Source organism: Pinus tabuliformis, chromosome X (assembly GCF_031772625.1).
Source record: "Pinus tabuliformis cultivar Carrire ecotype Pingquan chromosome X, CPIR1, whole genome shotgun sequence".
Taxonomy (NCBI): Eukaryota; Viridiplantae; Streptophyta; class Pinopsida; order Pinales; family Pinaceae; genus Pinus; species Pinus tabuliformis.
The window spans coordinates 1,609,852,584-1,609,872,646 of NC_142308.1; positions in this window are offsets into that span (position 1 = coordinate 1,609,852,584).

Here is a 20,063-nt window from a genome sequence, read left to right on the forward strand (position 1 = left end):
ATTCGAGTTTCACAGAGACAGGATCGGGGTAGCTAATAATTACTTTCTTGTTGAGAGGGAGCGTTGAGAAATGGCAACAAGAAATTCCAGTTTAAAATGTCCTTGAATTAAATTATCAATTAAAATTGAATTCTATTCTCATAGCAACTTGTAAATACTTAATTAAGTTTAATTCATTTAATTAACTTAGGAACTTCGAGTTGGAAGTCTTTATGTAGTCATGCGTATGTTCTCCCTAAATTTTAGGGGTCTAGGATGAGCTTATTTGAGTTGTAATTAGATAACTCAATTTGATTGAGTTATAGATAGTTAAGCTAGTTCTAACTATTTGTGGAACTTGCAGAGGTCTAGTAGTGAGTTGGTGCACTGGTGTATCCTCAATGCTACTCCATCTAATTAAAGATTCCCTCATGAGAAAATCATGCATGTCAGTTCAGAGAAAGACCCAGTTCAGAGTAGAGTGTAGGGACAATGTACTATCAATTGTATGATGATCTGAGTTGTACATGTCATGCATGCAATCAGATAAGGACCTAGTTTTGGATTGCGTAGTTATGGAGGAAGGATTTCCCAATTAAAATATGGTCTAATCCTCACAAGAATTGTGCAAGAAAATAGGGGCTTGGTGGACAACAAAAATTGGATAAGTGTTGATTAGTGTGAGCTTGTGAGGTAGAGAGTTGATCATACTCGTGCAAGAATTGTTCTTGTGAGAACAAGCTTTGTATTATCACTCAAATTTTTGATTAATGCAATAGATAGTCGGGGTTTTGAGCAGTTGCTTTCCCCAGAGAAACAATTGTGTTATGTGTCTTTGATTATCTTCCTCTTGTGGATTATTGTTTTCATCGATCTATTGGTTTCTGCTGTTGAGAGTAGAAGTTGATTCTTGTCTTGTGTTTTAGAAAATTACACGAGTTGTTGAATCTACAGGAAAATATACAATAAGTATCCATCATGGGAAAGCTTACTAACAAAGGTTAAAAGGTCTTAACGATAAAGGAGCATCATATTTACAGTTCTCTAGTATAATTGTGGGGTCCAAGAGTAGCACTTGGCCCAATATCTTTGGAAATTAACTAAAAAGGCTCAATCATGCCTTTAGTTGCAATGTTTGACTACCTAGGTACTAAAAAATGATCTCTATAAGTGATGTTATTGTGTACTGTAGCAATAACTTCTAATTATTTTTTCTGAAGCAAGTTTCAAGTATACCTAGGGGACTTCCTATATACCCGAAAATACATGGAAGTGAGATTCCATATACAAGTACTAGCTAATGAAGTACTACTCAAAGGGGTACCATATTTTTATTGCTAAATGAAAAATCACTATGTTATTTAAAGATGTTAGAACATGTCTCTAAAAAGATTAAAAAGTTTAAGAGATTTCTCACCCATGAAGAAAGATCTTAAAATCACTAGAAAATAACTTACATTTGCAAGGTAGGCTTGGAGGCTAATAATGTAAAATGATCACAAGTATTGCTATACTGTTAGGTCCCTAATACTAGTGATTCCCCCATTACTATTGTCATTTTATCCCTTATTGTTATTGTTGTGCCCCTATTGTCTTCATATTATTAATATTGTGCCCCATAGAAGCCCACTATTGTTATTGTTGTTCCCTTATATTATTATTGTTATGTCGGCTTTGATTATATTGTGACCCCTTAGACTCCTATATATAGAAAGGAGATTTTATCATTTGAATCATCCAAGAATTGTTCATTTGTTTAATATAAAGGAGGTTTACCCCTAGAAGAGGTTGATTTTGAAGTCGTTGATCTATCTTCCCTTCTATTTTGTGAGTTGGTTGCATAACATTTAGTATCAGAGCTTTGGATTCTAGGGTTTCACTGCTCCAAACAGGTCATCGTCACATTTTCACTATAACATTTTTTATACAATGTTTCAGAAGATGAAATTAAAACCCATATGATCCGAAATTGTGATGAACCTCAGGGGCCAAATTTCAGATCTTTTCTCGCGATATTTTCAGAGGTATGATCCACGAAAGTTAGGGTTTTTGTAGGCTAACAAATTACATCCCAAACAAGAGATCTTGGGAAACTCATCATAACTTTCGCTCTAAGCATCTTATTGAAATTTCGTAAGAAGTTACAGAAAGAGGACAAACTATAGTTTTCTGTTATTGTTTCAGGTCTAAAGGTTGAAACAATCACACATGACAGGTCATACAAGTTCAATCAGGGCATCGTGGGAGATTTGACATAACTCTTTCTTGAAGAATCCAATATTGATCAAACAGGTGGGGTTAGAAATAGAACTCAGAGGGCTACCACAAGACATAATTTCAGACCTTGGAGATCCAAACTTACAGAGATACAACAGAGTCAATATCGATCTCCTACAAAGAAAAAAAATTATGTAGTTTTTTTTTTTTTTTTAATTTGCATAAGTTTGGTTTAAAAAATTAGTTTGAATTGATTCAAAGGGCATAATGAGGCATAATTATCATTAATTGATGCCCTGAATAAAGAAAATGGAAACAACTAGTAAGAAACCTGAAAGCTCTACTATGACTCATGAAGAAGAGGAAGAAATGCAACATGATATATCAAAATTACGAGACCAAGTGAAATAATTTTCACTCTCACAAAAAGTAACGGAAGCTAAGATGGATGGATTAAAGAAAGACATAGAAGGTAAGATTAATGGCATGGAAGCTAAGATGGATGGCGTGGAAGCTAAGATGGATGGCATGGAAGCTAAGATGGATGGCGTGGACGCTAATATGGATGGCATGGAAGCTAATATGGATGGTATAGAAGCAAATATTAAAGGTAACATGGAAGATTTGAAGATAGATTTGACAAAGTTGCTACAAGAAAAGCTTACTCATGGCGAAAGGGTAGTAAAAGAAACTCATGATGAGAAAAAAAGAAATGTTAATCATGATTTCATAGACTCTAACATTGGACTGAACACCCACCATATTCCAAAGATAGATACGAGGAAATTTTACTGCAAGGATCCCATAAGATGGATACTACAGATGGATCAATATTTCGATCTCCATAATGTGTAAAACACACAAAAAGTACACATTGCACCTTTATATTTGGAACCAAATCAGTTTGTATGGTATCGATGGCTTTTCTCTCGTAAAAAAATTGTCACTTGGCCAATTTTTACGGAAGAAATGATAGCACATTATGAGGATACAAAAAACAACACCCTTTTTAGCCAATTGATAAATATCGAACAAAAGGGTTTAATGATGGAGAACATTGAGGACTTCCAAAAATTGAATATAAGGGTAAAAGATATTCCAGAGGAGCATAGGATTCATGTGTTCATAGGGACTTTAAAGGATAACATTCAACATGAGGTTCGCCTTTGGGAACCTGATTCATTGGAGAAGGCATTCAGGTTGGCAAGAAAAATTGAAAGTAAAATTATGGCAACAAGGAAGCCTACCACTCACAACTATAAAGATGAAAGTGTTTGTGCCAATGTTGCATGAAGCGGCCCCCCCTGTTCCAAGCCCCGAAGCGCGTCCCGTACGAAAGTGCCTAGGAAGCTTGGCTGGAAGCGCGCTTCCAAATTTTTTGCCGCTTCCTGGAAATTCGAAAGCGTGGTACGGAAGTGCCACTTCCGAAGCGCCGAAGCACGCTTCGTATGGCGCTTCAAGCGTTGGAAGCATGGCGCTTCAGAGGAGGAAGCGTACGCTTCCCGTACGCTTCCGGAAAAGCGTTTAGAAAATCGTTTTTTTTTTCCTTTTTTTTTTTTAATTTTAGGTGAGTTTGCTTGTTGGGGGTGGGTCCACCTTGGGTTAGGGTGATGAATGAAGGCAAAAAAATATATAAATATAGCAGATGCTCCTCATGGTAATCTTAAATTCTTAAAGTAAAAGTAACATTCTCCTTTATTTTTCATTTTCATCCTTTGTGCTTAAATTTTTAACATTACCATGAAATGACTCAGGATGTTTGAGAGTGGTTCCAGCCTCATTGGACTTCATATGGTGAAAATAGAATTTCATATCCTATTCAAAATTCAGCAGACTTAACAGTTTTTAGGAATTCAGGATCAATGGGATTGTGGCATTTCATTAGATTATATCAAGTATGAAGGTATGCGATTAGCATTTAATCAAGAGCACCAAGCCCTATATGTACCCTAGTGTTGGTGGTGTTAATTGTTGAACTCCTTTGTCACACGGCATGCCCTTAGCAAAAAATTACCTTTCAATCAAGTAAAAATCATCGATCAAGCATGTTAAGCTTTTTCTACCATATTTTAAGTCTTGAATTAGGTAGTTTGATAAAAATTGGGCAATGTTGACTAATATCCCTAGACAATCTAGGTAGAGGCAAAGGCTAGACAAGAGGAGAAGGATCTAGATTCTAGATGGTTGATGCTCGAATAATTAATCATTAATGTACAATGGATGTTATATCTATCTTGATTTATGCAAAAATATGCATGTTTTCATGTCTTCTACAATTAATTTGGTATTTGGGATGTTTGTTTTGAGTATAAATGCAAAAAATTAATATATATATATATATATATATATATATATATATATATATATATATAGATATATATATATATATATATATATATATATATATATATATATATATATATATATAGCAGACGCTTCCGCGAACGCTTCGCTTCCTAGATTTTTGGAAAATGACGCTTCTGTGTCCCCGCTTCCAAAAAACGCTTCCGCTTCGCCCCCGCTTCATGCAACATTGGTTTGTGCCCTTATCCTACCACAACCTACAAGGTTGACACTACAACAATTGGAAGAAAAAAGAGCAAAAGGGATTTGTTACAGTTGTGATAGAAAATACACAAAAGGTCATAAGTGTGATGAGAAGAAATTATTTTACATAGATTGTGAAGAGGAGGAAGAAAAGGAACAAGAAACATCAAAAGAAGAGGATATACACCAAGAAAAAACCCTAGATAAAGAATAAATGAATCTGACCATATCTTGTAATGCATTGGCCGGAATTGCCACTCCTCAAACTATTAAGATAGAAGGAAATATCAAGAAGAAAAAGGTAATAGTGGTGATTTATTCGGGAAGTACCCATAATTTTATTCATTGTAAGATATCCAAGGAATTGAATTGCTTCCTATATCTAGCACCAGAGTGTCAAGTGATGCTTGCAAATGGATAAACCATAAATTTCTATGGAAAGTGCCATAATATCAAGCTATCCATGAGAGAATATGTATTGAATAGCCCAATGCTTTCCATTCCAATGGGTGGTGCCGATGTTGTACTAGGAGTCCAATGGCTACAATCGTTGGGTACGATAGCTTTTAATTTTCAAGAAATTTCCTTGAATTTTTTTTCGGAAGGAATGGAAGTTGAATTAAGGGGTATCATAGGGAAACCAGGAAAGATAATTAGCTCTAATGACATGAAAAAGCTTCTAAAGAAATAATAACAAGGTGTAATTGCACAATTAAGTTCACTAGAGGTTCCTAGATCGAAATCATCTATTTCTCCAGATCTCCAAAAAGTCTAGGACAATCATTCCAAGATATTTGAGAATCCCAAAGGCCTCCCACCTATTCATGATCATGATCATGCTATTCATTTGATTCCAGTAAGTGTTCCTTCAAACATCAGGCCTTACATATATCCGTATTCCCAAAAGAGTGAAATTGAACGTATGGTTGCAAAAATGCTAGAGGTTGGTATAATTCAACCTAGTCAAAGTTATTTCTCTACTCCAGTAGTATTGGTGCACAAGACGGATGGATCATGGTACCTGTGTCTGGATTATAGGGAGCTCAACAAGCTCTCTATTAAATATAAATTTCTCATTCCTGTCATTGATGAATTGCATGGATCAATTTACTTCACCAAGTTAGATTTTCGTTTAGGATATCATCAAATTAGAATGAATATTGAAGACATTCCAAAAACAATATTTAGAACTCATGAGGGCCATTATGAATTTTTGGTCATGCCTTTTGGCCTTACCAATGCACCTTCTACATTTCAAGGTTTGATGAATTCTATTTTCAAGCCCTTAGAAAATTTGTGTTAGTATTTTTTGATGATATACTAATATACAACACGTCTTGGAAGGATGTTATGAAACCAGCTCACAAAAGATAGAAAAGATAGATCAACGCCTTAGAAATCAAGCTCTTCAAGGGGAAACCTCCTTTCCATTACACAAATGAACAATTCTTGGATAATACAAATGACAAGACCTCCCTTATATTTATAGGAGTCTAAGGGGTCATAATATAATCAGAGCCAACATAACAATAGTAATGTAAGGGCACAACAATAACACTAGTGGGCTTCTATGGGGCACAACAATAATAATAATAATATGGGGACTACATGGCCACAAAAATATAATAAGGGGGTTGCACTAATAACAATAAGGGGTTACATTAGTAGTATAGGGACTAACATGCTCCTCTCCTTCAAAAAGTGTTATCCTCAATGCTTGAGTAGTTATGGATGCTTCTGTAAAAAATTCTTGTTCTCCCATGTCGAATTTTCAGCAGGTAAGTTCTCCCACTTGATGAGATACTCTGAAATTGGTCGATTTCAGAGTTGTCGGGTTTATGTTTCTGTGACTGCTTCAACTTCTAATATGATTTTTCCTTCCTCGTCAAGTTCTGACAATATTGTTTGAACTGGGAGCTTGTCACCTATAACCTTCTTTAAGAATGAAACATGGAAAATTGGGGGCACTTGGGAAGATGCAGGAAGCTCCAATTTGTATGCCATAGTACCAATATTTTGCATCACCTTCGCCAATTTGTTTCTGGGAAAACTAGTATTCCTGAAGAATGCTAGCCCTCTAGGTTTGGCAGCTACCCTAGAAACAATAGTTTAAAGCAATTTAATGATTTATTCTATGTGTAACAAATAAGAGAAAGATAATGGAACCAACCTGGAACTTCCACTTAATCCCTTGCTTGATCTCTCTCTCCTTTGGCAGATCCTGCAACTCCTCCCCGTACTTAACACACTTGGAGAGTACCTGCACAAGTACAGAAACAAAGAACCATCAACGCATCGTGATCTATTACAACATAAACATTACAGAATCAAATATATAATGAAAAATGGTAGCATTCACAATTGCACAATCATATGGGAGAAAACTTGAAGAGCTTTATTAATAGAAAGGAGAATTATAACCCAGTTTTCTGATCCAGTGCCATCCTCCCAGCTTCAATCCTTCTTCACCTCATGAAATAGCAAGATCATACCAACAAGACTACAATGCTCTCTCCTCAATGACAAACTATCAGCGCTTCCTTGCAATTCACAATATTCCAGCCTCTAGATCTCTTGGATTGGAGATCCATTTATAGATGTTTGCAAGGGTGTGAGTCATCCATGGGGTTTGATTAGTGTCATTCCACTTGTTACAATTGGTTCCACAAGAGAAGGGATTGGAGATGGTTTCCTAGTTCCCTTGTTCATCCTTGGGCGAATTTAGAGAGGCAAGTGGCACAGGAGAAGTTTCTAGAAGATTCCATGAGAAACCAACTAACAAACTGTCCCGGAAATTTGTCCATCCTCACCCATCGCACCCTATAGAAGGCCTAAACAGTATGCATCACACCCTGGTAGTGTACCACTCAGTATGCATCGCACTTTGCTAGTGGAGCAGTTAGTATGGTTTAATTTAGGCAATTTCTGGATGGTTTCTCAGATGGAACTTTTAGGGAATGATGTATTTAGATGACTATGTTCCTTTAGGGTATGAAACAACTCTTTTAGGGGTTGATGAGCCCTAATACATCGACATATAAGTTTGGGGTTGATGTGCCCAAATATTTCTATAACAGTTGCCCCCTAAAGCATGAGGTCATAAATATTCATGTCGGGTGAAATGCTTTATCATGAGGATCCGAAGTTTCAAACTGGAAGGTGACCTACATAAGTTACAATAAAATACATCATCATAATATAATTTTCATGATCTATCTGAGGGAGGAATTTCCATGCTCAACTTTATAAATTTCATTTCATGTACATAGATCAGATAGTCGTTTGTAGACACAAACTTGTGAGTCTTCAGATATAGAGTCATCATCCATGATTAGGATGACCATCTGTGCAGAGCCTTTGTACATTTGATGTTTTTATATCCCTGAATATATCGCAGCCCAAATGGATGAAACTAGATTTGGGGTCTTCAAACTCGTTCAATCTTCACTCGATGTACAAGTCAATCCATGCGAAGAAATGTTCTGAAGTCGAACAGGGAAAGACATTGCCTGATTACTAGCCAATGATGTGAGCTGTTAATAGACGCGAGAGGAATCACCGATAATGATAATGACCATAGTACTTTGGTGATAATTTATTATCCTTCTTAGCTTACTTGAGGGACATTTCTTTGTATGGTTGTATTCACAAAAATAACCAATATCCTACATCAAAACTTCTTTCATTGTGATGTTGATATGCCTATTGTTTCATTCGATTTTGCACCAAAGTGGGGCTATCCTTTAAAAGTTGGAGAACTTGTTTTTGATGCTCAATGTGATATTTCACTTCTTTAACCTTTTTCTTCTTCATATGTCCTTCTATATTGAGAGTTTGAGGAGTGGTAATTATTACCAATGCATTACAAGATATGGTTAGATCATTTCTTGATGGTTGATGTGATCTTTCACTTCTTGAACCTTTTTCTTCTTGATATGTCCTTCTATCTTGAGAGTTTGAGGAGTGGTAATTCTTGCCATTGCTTTACAAGATATGGTCATATTCATTTCTTCTTTCTCTGGGATTGGTTCTTGGTTTATATCCTCTTATTTTGACTTTTCTTGATCCTTTTCTTCCTCCTCCTCACAATCTATGTAAAATAATTTCTTCTCAGCACACTTATACCTTTAGTGTATTTTCTATCACAACTGTAACAAAGCCCTTTTTCTCTTTTTTCTTCCAATTGTTGTGATGTGAAACCTGTAGGTTGTGGAAGGCTAGGAGAAAAAAACTTCCGTATTTATAGTTGTGAGTGGTAGTATTCCTTGTTTCCATAATTCCGCTTTCAATTCTTGCCAACTTGAATGCCTTATCCAACTAGTCAGGGTCCCAAAGACGAACCTCATGTTGAATGTTATCCTTTAAATTTCCAATGAAGACATCAATCCTTTGCTTCTCTGGAATATCATTTACCCTTATATTCAATTTTTGGAAGTCCTTAATGTGCTATGCCATTAAACCCTTTTGTTTGAGATTTATCAATTCACTAAATAAGGTGTTGCTCTTTGTATCCTCATAATGTGCTATCATTTCCTCCATGAGAATTAACCAGGTGACAAGTGGTTTATGAGAACCATACCATACAAACTGATTTGGTTCTAAATATAAAGATGAAAAATGTATCTTTTGTAACAATTGAACATCATGTATATCAAATTATTGCTCCATATATAGTATCCAATTTACGGATCATTGCCATCAAACTTCCTCATATCGCTTTTTCTTGATTTTAGGAGCTCGATCTTGAATCTGTTGTATTTTTGAAATTTCAGATCTCTAAGATCTGAAATTGCGACCTGTGGTATCCCTCTGCATCCTCTTTCCAATGCCACTAGTCTGATCAAAATTGAATTTTCCAAGAAAGAGTTATGCCCAATCTCCCAAGATGACCTAATTATATACTTTTTCAGTAGAGCGCACTTGTATGAAGTGCCATGTGTTACTGTTTTGAACTTCAAACCTGAAAATGATACAAAGGAAACTACAGGTTGTCCTATTTAAGTAAATTCTTATGCAATTTCAATATGATGCTCAAGAAGAAAGTTATGAAAATTTTCCCAAGGTCACCTGTTTGGAATGTAATTCAGGAGTCTTCAAAATCCCTACATTCCTCAGATCATATCTTTGAAAATATAGCGAGACAAGATCTGCAATTCAGACCCGAGGTTCATAACGATTTCAGCTCAAATGGTTTTTTTAAGCTTCTGAGACGTCACAGAAAAAATGTTATAGTGAAAATGCCATGATGACCTGTTTGGAGCAGCGAAACCCTAGAATACAAAGCTCTGATACCAAATGTTAACAAACCAGCTCACAAAAGATAGAAAAGATAGATCAACGCCTTAGAAATCAGCCTCTTCAAGGGGGCAACCTCCTTTACATTATGCAAATGAATAATTCTTGGATGATACAAATGACAAGGCCTCCTTTCTATATATAGGAGTCTAAGGGGTGATAATATAATCAGAGCCGACATAGAAATAATAATGTAAGGGCACAACAATAACAATAGTGAGCTTCTATGGGGCATAATAATAACAATATGTATTGATCTAAGTTGTCATTGATGTCAATATGGAGATATTCTGGACAATAAACAATGATATGAAGCCAAGCAGCATAGATCCATGAAGAAACAGGAGCAAGAAGCCAAGGAGCAAAGCCATCAGAGGAGCCATATTGTTCATTAGAAGGAACAAAGAGGAACATGCATCAGGAGGAGAAGCCAGCGGAAGAGCAGTTAACAGAGGAGCCATATCATGCGATATCGGAGGAATATAAGAGAAGAGCTATTGGAGTAGTGCATCAGAATCCATCGCGGAGTCATATCAGACCAGAAAAGAGTAGAGGAGTATATATCAGGTTAAAGTATATAACCATATATATCGAGTTAAAAGTATATAACTACATATATCGGGTTAAAGTATATAATATCGAGTTAAAGTCAAAGTGAATGCATGTGGTTATATTCCAAAAGGCAAATTTGTAATAGTGGCAATGGTTTTCGGGCGGATGCTAGGCGGTAAGTGGTATTTAGAGGAAAGCGCCCGATTCCATTAACCGAGCGACACATAGCACGAGGGTGGAGAGAGAAAACCGCTTTATCGGGCAGGTATTCTCCGTGCTATTTGTCCACCCAAAATCTCTAATAACCGTTGGATCTAGTGCGAGTTAATCTACGATGGGGAAGGAGCCTGATAAAGGTAAGCATCGATAAACACGCCAAGGCTATGGAAAAGCGGAAAATGCAAGTTCTCGTGTGTTTGTGTATATTCCCATTATATGAGGGTTATAATAGAATTGAAGGGGATAAAAGGGTTATGGGTTAAGTCCGCATTAACCGAAGTTAAGGACAGATGAGTATATATATTATATAGATGTGATACAATACACGGGCACGAGGATTCCATTGTAATACACTTTAAAGTTACATCGCATCTGCCATATTGCAAGCCTCTTTAAAGCCTTGCCACATTAAAATGCTGATTGCGATACGTATGTTGACCCGTTGCAATGTTATAACATGCCCTATTGTAATATCGCGTCCGTGGCAATATCGCAAGCCTTGTTAAAGTTTTGCCACATTGAAATCCACCGATTGTAATATAATTGCGGACCCGACTACACCATTATAGCATGGCTTAATCAAATGTCACATCTGTGGTAATTGCAATGTACAAAGGAATGCCAATCCAGGGAGTGTGATAAGGGTATGGACCCGACGAACTTATTAATAACTGTTTAATACCATATTGCATCCGCTCCATCGGCAGTTGGGAATCAGCTATGTTATGTGCGATATGATGCATGATCGAAGATCAGATGAGTAAAGTGGAAAAGGCTTGAATGAACAAACCCGAAAGTTTAATAGATGCGAGTGTATTCTTTTTAAGATTCGGCCTTAAGCGTTTGGTCGGGTTTTTTCCGTGTATTCTGATAAGTAATGTTGCCCGGGTTTTTAAGGCCAAAAGCATAAATTGATGCTTCCGATAGTTTAGTGGGCCTGAACCATTGCGATAACGATATGCGATAAGGTATGCCTCGAGAAACATGCATAGGCGAGGAATTAAGAGAAGGATGTCCTACGTCATATAGGCACAACTTATAAAAGACCTCCAGAAAGATACGATTATGATTGGATAGTGACGTGGCATGTGGGACCTCTTTGTTGGTACAATCTCTCCAATGAAATCCTCCTTAAATAATGATTGATTCTATTGTATAAATATTAAAGAAAAAAAGGGCTCTGATATTTTTTAATAAGCAACGTTTCTTTGTATTTCGGCCTCTCTTCCTCCTGAACATGTCCTGTGAGTATTAGAACACTTGAATAGACAGAGGAAGCCATGGATCAAGAAGCCGAAAAATCAAGCGAGCTTAGATGGATGAGCGAGCATAGAGGAAGCTAAAGCGATCGGAGGAGGGAAGCCAAAAGGTCGAGCGAGCGTTGAGGAAGCTAAAGCTCAAGCGAGTGAGGTGGAAGCCAAAGGTCAGGCGTATCAGGCATATAAAATAGAGAACAAGGAAAGTTTAGAGGTTGGGAAAAACTAGAAGAAAAAGAGGAAGCCGAAGGTCCAGCAAGACAAGAGGAAGCCGACGAATGAGCAACCCTGTTGATCGGGCTAACCTGTGAAAGGCTCAGACTAGCGCTGAATTAATCAGAGATTAGTGTAGCTAATAGTAGACTCACTAAAGCTGTGTGGAGACATTATCAGAGATCATGATGGCTATTGCAAACTCCGTGTGGACAGAATGAAGAGTTGTATAGACTTCTTCATATGAAGACTGATTACCATTAACGCTGTAGCATGGAGACTATAGTGAAGCTGTAAACAGACAGAACTCAGTAAGAAGAAGTCTGAGAGAAAAACATTACTATCAAACATGCCTTGATAAGAGGGTTGGAGCCCTTGGGGTTAGTGCCTCAAAAGTTTGAAGGATTGGTGTCCTTGGATTTGGTGCTTCTCTATCCAAGGTTGGTGCCTTGACAAAACAGATCTAGACAGTTTGCAGCAGAGGGTTGGAGCCCTTGAGGTTGGTGCCTCAGAATTTGAAGGATTGGTGTCCTGGGAGTTGGTGCTCCTAAGCCCAAGGTTGGTGCCTTGACAAAACAGAGTTGGTGCTCTGAAGGTTGGAGCCTCACAAAAGTCCAAGTTGGTGCTTGGAAACATATTGGAACCATATATATATATATATTGTATCTATTTTATTGCAAAGATTATATTAATAAAAGCATTTATTCTTGTTGTTCATCTTATGTTCTGAATATAAATGTTTTGACTGGAAAAAATAACAATTGAAAATAAATACCAATTCAGCCCCCCCTCTCAGTGTTTCCAACAATTGGTATCAGAGCTAGTACCTTCATTCAAAGCCTAACAACTTGAAGGTTGATCTTTAGAACACAAATGGCAAAGTCAAGGAAGAAAGTCTCCAATCCTCCTAAAGATGTGTCTCCCTCTACCACTAAATAGAAGACAATCAATTTCAGGAGGCTCCATGGTTCAATGGGAACTTTAATATATGGGAAGCAAGAATGAGGAATTTCTTAAAGACTTAAGGCATTGAAATCTGGAAATCAGTAATTGTTGATAGCATGATGGATGGCGAATCTAAGGAGTACAATGAACAAGCAATGAAGGAAATCTTGAATGGGCTACCTGATTCTATAAAGAACAATTTAGGAAAATGTTCATCAGCAAAGGGTATATGGGACAAACTTCATGACCTTCACTCAAAAGGAGCACTGACCATGACCATCAGTCAAGAAGATGATGGAAATCAAGAAGAAAATCCAAAATCCATCATAGAAGTTGAAAATGAGAATGATGACATCAAGGCTAAAGAAGACCTAGAAGATGAAGAGAATGAAAAAGATTTTGTAGAAGATCCCCTTGCTCAACTTACAACTGCCATGGAATAGATTACCAGATTGAAAAAGGAAAACGAGGAACTTAAGAAGAAAGCACTAGCTAGTGACCAAGACCAAACAAGGAAGAAAGTTGACCTTGTCCAACTTCAAATACAGGAAAGGGATGAAGAGATTTGTTGAAAAGTGAGCAACAAGAAATTCTTGTTGAGAATGCAACAAGATGATGGAGCTTAGTGGAAAGGAGTCTCCTTCACTAAGTGGGCCCGCAAGGTATTTTTGGCGCAAAGTCTATTTTTAGACATATGGATCATGGTCTATGAGTTGCAGGTTGCTGTTTATGGATGATTGGTCATGTTGGGAAAAATAGATGGGCTTCTATTTTTGGATCACAGCAGGAGTGATCAAAGTCTATTTTTAGACTGCTAGTCAAAAATAGTAAAGTCAAATATTATTGTCTCATAATAATGTTTAGACTATAAACTTTATCTTATCCTCTTGGAGCACTTCAGTTTGAGCTACAGATGTGGAACATGCAACTGTCAGAAGGAAATACGCTTTCTTTGTGGGTCAGTTGAGCTATTGCATGCAGGACATCAGTTAGAACTCATGTGGTTGAGTTCTGTGGAGTTAGATGAGCAGTTAATGGAGTTGTGTTTAGTTTGACTTAGTTGAACTAGTTGTATTTAGTCTAACTGGCCAATAGACTAAGTGATGAGTTGTGTGAATTAGTTATTAATTAATTCACTAATTATTAACTCATAATGCAACTGAAGAATACATTAGTTAACTCAGTGCATGTACAGTTCAGTGGAGATAGGTTTTAGAGGTTGATATTGCTATCAGTTGTGACTATAGTTATGCATGAGATCTTGTACAATCAAGGGATTGAGTATGCCCATGAGAATGCCCAGTAATATAGCCTGTGCTCACGTGATTTCCAGTGTGAGTGATTTTCCAAGGTAAATAGAACTTGGAACGAGTTTGGATTCATTCATTCTCTTGCAGGATTGTGCAGTGGAGGCAGGCAAGCAACAGGGGAGATTTGGAGATCAGATCTGAGTTGTATTGTGTGTAACAGGTGGAGATAGTGCTGGATACTTGTGAGGAGTATTGTACTATGTATAGTTACATGTTATCAATCATTATAATATATAGATAGTGTGGGGTTTTCAGCTGTAAGCTTCCCCCGGGTTACATACTGTGTTAATGTGTGCATGCGATTGATGTTTCAATGTTTTTAATGCTGCTAAATTGATGATCAACGTAGAGGAGGTTATGTATTATGCATGTATTCCGAAATAGTGTATAATCGGGATAATCTCTGTGAACAAGTGTTTATTATTCAAAATTTCTACATGGTATCAGAGCTGTTGATCATCAGATCTACTATTCAGGAAGTGTTTACATCTTATGTCTTCAGGCAGAGTCTGTAATCGGGCCAGGTAGCCTCTGGATTCATCCTTCCTTTGGAAGGTGAAATATCTGGTAAAAGCCCATATAGTCAATCTCTGTACGAGAAATACTTTGTTCTCACGAATCTTAGATCCGAGGCGGTTGAGTTGTTGAGCTGGTGGAATTCGAATTTGCAGCAGTGTTTTCTTGGTGTCAAAGTTGAAATGTCTTTCAACGGATTGCAATTGGAGTATGCCCTTGAGGGAAACTCGAACTATATTGCATGGAAGGATAGGATGGAGGCGGTGTTAGATGATAATGGGTTGAAGGAGTTCATAGATGCAGATGTCCCAAAACCTACTGATGCTGCTCAAGTCAGGGATTGGCAAAAGAAGACAACAAAGTGTCGAAGGATTCTGTTGGAGGGCATGAGGGATCACATTGTGTCCAGCCTCCATGGAAAGGCTTATCCATATTTGATGTGGAAAACATTGACAGAATTATTCCAAAGCAAGAGTGACCAGAGGAAGTTGGCGCTCAAGGATAAACTCAGAAACATTAGGTGTGAGAATGGAGACAGTATGCCCCAGTATCTCACGAAGTTCACCCAATGTTGGGATGAGCTGGGAAGTGTGGGGGTAACTGTTGAGGATGAGGATATGGTGAGTCTAGCACTCCTTGGCCTTCATAAGAGTCGGCATAGCTACCAGGACTCGGTGAACGGAAGGGAGAAATTGCCAGGATGGGAGAGACTTTGGTCGGATCTTGTGCAAGAGGAGATTAGACGGTGCACTAGAGGCAGTTCTTCATCTATGCATGATGAGGAGAAGTGTGCCTTAGCAAGTCAGGTGAAGAAGGGGAAGGGGAAGGTTTCTCTTTCCGAATCTAGTTCTTCCAATGATGGGAAGAAGGTTGACAAGTCAAAGGTGAGATGCTTTCGTTGTCATGAGTTGGGCCATTATGCTACTGATTTCCGAAAGAAGAAGTCCAAAAAGGGATCCGGGGAAGGATCTGAAGGTGAGGCACTTGCTTCACAATTTGAGTTGGATTTCACACTCTTCACATGCATGGTTTCATCCATGGTGGGAAGTGGTTGGTTTCTTGATAGTGGAGCTTCTTTCCACATGACCGGTGACAAAAGTTTGTTTAGTACTTTGGAGGAGAAAGATCTCCAGATACACATAGCAATGGGTAATGATGAGAAGTATAGTGTCTCAGGTGTAGGCATGGTTATTTTTCAGAGGGAGCATGGAGCTCGGCTTACCTTGACCGATGTCAAGTATGTACCAGGACTGAAGAGAAACTTGGTGTTGATCGTGATGCTAGAAGACAGAGGCTATGATGTAGTCTTCAGTAAGGGAAAGGTTTTCCTTAGACACATCATCACTAGACAGGTGAAGCAGATTGGTTCACGGGTCAAGAACCTGTATGCTCTTGAGGTTCAAGATGCATGCAAAGCCTTGAGCAACGAGGCAACTGATGGAGACTTGGTGGTTGAGAGGGAGTGTATATTACCTCTCAACATGCAGATCCAGAAGAAGTCTCAGACAATCGTTGAGGAGCCAAAATTGGTGCAGCAGCTTCAGGAGGTTGTGGAGCAGCCACAACAAGGGACGCTGAGTGGAGATTGAGTATAGACATCTACTCATGCAGAGACCTCCAGTAGGGGGAAACTTCGAGCCAGGTGGGCTGAGGGATCGCATGCAGCCATACCTCCAAGTAGGAGGTGGGGCGATATAGAGTGATCTTCCCAAGGAGGAGGGGCAGGATCCTTGAGGTACCCAACCTCTTGGATGAGACCTTGCTACGGGAGCCCCGATGTGTAATAGCAGGAACTGACTGATTGGGTAGAGATAGCTGTAGAGAGAGCGACAGTGCAAGGAATCCCAGGACAGTGCATAGCATGCAGGCTACAACAATGCGAGAGGCACAAGTGTTTTGCACAGTGCTAGGTGGCACAGAGAGGTGTGCAATGGTGCGAGATGCATGAAGATGTTGCAGTAGCACAGATGTCAGAGAGGGAGCACTTGTCAGCAGCAGGTAGAGCTTCATCATCAGAGTATGTTCCTAGCCCAACAAAGTTGTCAGTTGGGAGTGTTTTTGTTCCAAGTGTTGTTGGAGCAAAGTGGACCGAGTAGATGTGTTGCATGCAGAACATTCTAGAGTTACAGGATCGGGTTTGAGAGGAAGCCTTTCTTGTTGAGAGGGAGTGTTGAAAAGTGTGCAACAAGAAATGCTTGTTGAGAATGCAACAAGATGATGGAGCTTAGTGGAAAGGAGTCCCCTTCACTAAGTGGGCCCACAGGGTATTTTTGGCGCAAAGTCTATTTTTAGACATATGGATCATGGTCTATGAGTTGCAGGTTGTTGTTTATGGATGATTGGTCATGTTGGGAAAAATAGATGGACTTCTATTTTTGGATCACAGTAGGAGTGATCAAAGTCTATTTTTAGATTGCTAGTCAAAAATAGAAAAGTCAAATATTATTGTCTCATAATAATGTTTAGACTATAAACTTTATCTTATCCTCTTGGAGCACTTCGGTTTGAGCTATAGATGTGGCACATGCAGTTGTCAGAAAGAAATACGCTTTCTTTGTGGGTTAGTTGAGCTATTGCATGCAGGACATCAGTTAGAACTCATGTGGTTGAGTTCTGTAGAGTTAGATGAGCAGTTAATGGAGTTGTGTTCAGTTTGACTTAGTTGAACTAGTTGTATTTAGTCTAACTGGCCAATAGACTAAGTGATGAGTTGTGTGAATTAGTTATTAATTAATTCACTAATTATTAACTCATAATGCAACTGAAGAATACATCAGTTAACTCAGTGCATGTACAATTCAGTGGAGACACGTGTTAGAGGTTGAGATTGCTATTAGTTGTGACTATAGTTGTGCATGAGATCTTGCACAATCAAGGGATTGAGTATGCCCAGTAATATAGCCTGTGCTCACGTGATTTCCAGTGTGAGTGATTTTCCAAGGTGAATAGAACTTGGAATGAGTTTGGATTCATTCATTCTCTTGCATGATTGTGCAGTGGAGGCAAGCAAGCAGCGGGGGAGATTTGGAGATCAGATCTGAGCTGTATTGTGTGTAACAGGTGGAGATAGTGCTAGATACTTGTGAGGAGTATTGTACTATGTATTGTTACATGTTATCAATCATTATAATATACAGATAGTGTGGGATTTTCAGCTGTAAGCTTTCCCCGGGTTACATACTGTGTTAATGTGTGCATGCGATTGTTGTTTCATTATTTTTAATGCTTCTAAATTGATGATCAACATAGAGGAGGTTATGTATGATGCATGTATTCCACAATAGTGTATAATCGGGATAATCTCTGTGAATAAGTGTTTATTATTCAAAATTTCTACAAGATTCTCAAGCTTAAGAAGGAATTTCATCAAAGCAAAAGAAAGCATCATGAAGAAGTCATATCCATGAAAAATCAATTGGATAAAGCAAAGAAACGGGAAGATACATTGTCAAGTCAACTTGAACAAAGGCACAATAGCTTGAACAAACTTGAAGAAGGGATTGGTCAGTACAAGGTAGAGGTATCCTCTCTCAAATCTCAACCACAAGAAGCAAGAATGTTAGCACAAGGAGCTGAGAAGACAATGGAAGCATTAGCAACCATAGAAGAACAAGTCGATGAAGCAAAAAAGGAGAGAAACACCATGATATGTCAACTAAAAGCAAAGGATGAAGAAATTTTCAAATTAAAATCTAACATCAAACTTCTCAAGGCCGAAACATGTAAAGCCACAAGGATCAAGGAAGAAATGGGGAGCAGTCTAGCAAAGGAAAATGAAGAAATATTAAAAATGAAGTCAGATATTATCTCTCTTAAAATAGAAGCAAATGAAGCTGCTCATATCAAGGAAGAAAATAAGAAACAACTTGCTAAGAAAAATAATGAGTGTGAAAGATTGGAAGAAGAGATTGTCTTCCTTAGGAAAAAGGTTGAAGGGATGAACAAAAGCTTGAAGAGTTCTCAAGCCTTGGATGACATGCTTAGCCATCAAAGATGTCCATTTGATAAATCAGGTCTCGGGTATGCAGGTGAACCCTCAAACAAGAATGATAATGCTTCAAACAAGAAGGATGTGAAGAAGCCAAAAAGAAATGGTGATGCTCCCAGTTCCAACAAAGGCAAGGAGAAAAATCAAAGCAACAGTGGAAGAAATCCTACTCCAAGAAGAAATGTAGATAATGTCAAGGATGTGAGAAGCAATAGTTATCATCAAAGGATCTCAAGGAAGAAAGGCTTCAGAAGTACATCAAGGAAATCTCCATCTCCCAGGTACAAAAGTTTATTTCTTGGTTATTGTTATTCTTGTACAAACTTTGGACACATGGCAAAAGATTGTAAAGCATATCATAAAAATAGATGTTATGGTCCCCAACCATATCATAAAGATAAATATTATGGTCCCCAACAATCTCTAAGGAACAATTTTGCAAGAAGAAATCATGAATTCTTATTCATGAACAATGTAGAATGCTTCAAGTGTCATAACATTGGTCATACGACACGTGATTGTATCTTAACTTGGGCTCTTACACAATCTAGAACTATGCAAAGAAAGTTACACAAGTATGGAGAAGGAAGTAAATACAATCCGAAAGTCCGTTGAACTCTCCAGCCAACAACACTTGTTATTGGCATGATTTTTGACAATCTAAGCATTTGATGGGAAGACTCTGCCAAAAGAGATGATGCATACAGTTAGGGGAAGCCTGTGATTCTTGATCATTATTGCAGAAGCTATTCATGAAAGGGTCCTTATGAAAGGGTACATCTGGGAATGAAGCATGAAGCAAGAGCAGTTGGTAGCATCTAACAAAACTGAAGCATTGCAAAAAGATGCCAATCAGTAAAAAGAATTTAAAAGACAGTCACAGATTGGATATCAAAATTTGCTTGTGGAGATAACTTGCAGAGATCTTTTTTTTTCAAGAACACAAGGAAAATATGGCTCATCAAAAGACTATAGAAAGGAGAATGTTGTGCAGTCGAATATAGCTCAGTAACTTAAGGAGAAGCA